The sequence below is a fragment of the Hipposideros armiger genome, unplaced genomic scaffold (assembly GCF_001890085.2).
Source record: "Hipposideros armiger isolate ML-2016 unplaced genomic scaffold, ASM189008v1 scaffold_165, whole genome shotgun sequence".
NCBI lineage: Eukaryota > Metazoa > Chordata > Mammalia > Chiroptera > Hipposideridae > Hipposideros > Hipposideros armiger.
The window spans coordinates 713,460-716,482 of record NW_017731515.1 but is presented as its reverse complement, the minus strand read 5'-3'; positions in this window follow the sequence as shown (position 1 = coordinate 716,482).

Genomic DNA, 3,023 nt, shown 5'->3' with positions numbered 1-3,023 from the left:
TATATAGCAGAGATATATAGAGAAAAATGAACACTGATAACATAATATGAGGACCAATGTCAGAAATTTCTAATGAATATTACTTCTTTCTTTATGCAATGCATTCTCCCTGGTCATGGCATATTGATTTTATTTTACCAAGAAATTGAATTCTAACTTGAGTTTATTTTATAGCAAAGTTCAGTAGAAATGAGATATTTGGAAAATATCTTTTTCTTCATGATATATTTTTCATTTTAAAATAAGCTTTGAATCAGAGACATATTTAACATGTTTACTATTTCTGCACCCTGGAAGTTAAAAATATACTGGGAAATGTACGTGCGTTTACATTGTGTTCTTTGTGATAAACAGTCCCTTTTAATTTTCTCAGCTCAAAGTTCACAATCTCTATTCTCTGATGTGAATTATCTCTTAATATTGTGTTATAAGGATCAAGAATATTTGTGAAATTAGCTTTTCAGAGGGAGCATGAAAATCAAAGACCATCTAGGAAATTTGTTTTATTATGTTTTCTAATTGCTAGAAAATGTTTGGATAGCTGCAAAAAGCATGATAAACTTTCAATCATTTTTAATTGTTTTAAATAAACATACATCAAGTCTTAGAATTTTGTTATTTTTGAACAGAATGTAATGAAGTCAGCCACATTAGCAAATGACCACATGCTCAAGGCTTCAAAGGGATCAGACAGGAGCCAAAGACCCCCAGGCAGAGGAAGGATAAAGGAAATCAGAGATTGAAAGTCTCAGAGAAATTTGAAAGCTTCTGTACCTTATTTATACTGTGAATTTGTGAGGTCTGGTGAGACACACTGACTTTCCTACAGAGTTAAGAATTTAGTCCAGGCAGATGCAAGTGTTCAGAGGAATGCCCGAGGTTGAGATCATCTTGAACAGATTAGGACTAACATCAGAAAATTTGGTCAGGTCCAATACAAAGACAGAGTTGGTGAAAGTGTTCATGGGAATTGAAAACACTTTTGTTAATTGTTTGGGACTGCATTATATAATGTGGCACTTTAAATGTTACTTTTTTTGGTGCTTTTTAATTTTCTCAAAACATAAACATTTCACATGTTCATATTAGAAATGATAACGTGTGTGTACTCCAAATTACACGTATTCCCAGCTTCTGTACTAATCCTAGTTAGTATTCAAAATAGTGCCAACCTGACATAACTAGACATACTACTCTTTTCCCGAACCCTATACTATAAATATTCACATTCTTATCTGCTCAGTGCTATGGGAATTTCCTATGAGGACTCTGCTCTGTGAAGTTTCTCAAAGCATTCCACTGATGAGAAACTGTCCATGTCAGTATTAGAAGCATATATTTCAATCTAATTAATATTTACTAAATGCTCACAGGATGCCTTCGTTTGTGTGAGAACATATTGCAAATACCTCTGCTCTGCTGTGTATCGTGCATCTTTAACAAGTTTTAGTCTCTATGTTCTATATTGACTGTCTTAGACATGTATCTTTATCAATTAGTAAGAGATAGTAAAGGCTTTTTAGCTCTGTAGGTCCTTACAGCTTCATTCTTATAATGGCATGCCTTAAATTGAGAATTATTTTTTCATATGATAAACTCCAATTGTCTTTAGATTATTTTCAGATATCCCTTCATGTGCTCTAAATTATGTTATTTTATTATTCTATTGAACATTTTCATTTCTAAAATAATTTTTGTTATCACTTAATTTCAAACATAACACAATAAACAGAGAACTGTAATGATGTCAAGCACTGAAAATGTAACAAGTAACTTTTCCAGGACAATTAAATTATTCTTTCAAATATGTATCAGCTACATTTTTGGTGTGTCGCCATCTCATTAATACCCTGGAAATATTTTTATGTTAGTTAGGTTGGAAAAAAAAATACTTTCTTTTACCTAACTTCATTAGGAATGCCCTAACTTTTGAGCTGGTATTTACAATAAAACTTTTTCTTGTTTTTAAGTATCCCTTGCAGAGAAGTTTGGAAGTTTATTCAGTAATGAATTCCACTTGACCTATAGAGGTTTGTTTCAGATATGCCCTCCTTTGATCATTTAACAGTTACCCTTCCCAGACATTACTCTTCTAACTGACCTTCCTTAACAAGAGTTGGAGCAAACAGCAGTTGATCCCTAGCACCCCCCTCAATTTTTTCCTCCATCAACACGTATACTCAGAGAAAATAACCCATAAGTTATTTAGAAGGAGTGGTAGAATGTATTTCATATCTTACACCTTCACTGTGGAGTTCTCTTTATGGTTTTAGGTATACTATGTTAGTATTTAGGAAAGTTTTAATTTGAACCGTTAGCTTATAATCATATAGAGGGATTGTTATGCAATTAGAAAGATTTTGACCAGTTGTTTTGGTTATATTCTGCACAGCAAATCATCTCCAAATTTGGAAACTTAAATGAGCTTCTCAGCAGCAGCTGAAGGATGCACTTCTGAGGTAGCTCTGCCACCTGCTAGAAGATGGTGCTGGTGCTGACACTGGCTGGGTCCTCAGCCAGGGCTGTCTGCAAAGGTGTCATTTCCTTCCCACAAGGCTCCTCTGCTGTCTTTCACACAGCATGGTGGATGGGTTTCAGAAATGACTACACCAAGAGGCCTGGGTAGGAGCCACGAGTCTTCTTGTGACCCAGCTTCACAGTGGTCAAACAGGACAGCCTGGATCCCAGGAGAAAGGGATTACACATCCCCTCTTAATGAACCAAGTACTGAGGAATTCAAGCCATATATATTCTGCTGATCAACTCTTCTGATTATTTACCCTGACTTCACATCTGAAATCAAAGACATTTCTGGCTATGGCAACCCTCGGATTCTGTGATATTTTCTACTGTCTCCAGGTTGCTTCCTCTCTCTCTAATTGCTCTGACTTTGCAAGTGCAGAGGAGTTCAGCTTTTGGATGATCTGAAGAGTATAGTGAAGGAGTAATACACAGTAATGGAAGTTTATTTAAACCAGCTGTAACCTCGGGCTGGCTGAGTGGCACGTTGGTTAAGAGCTGGC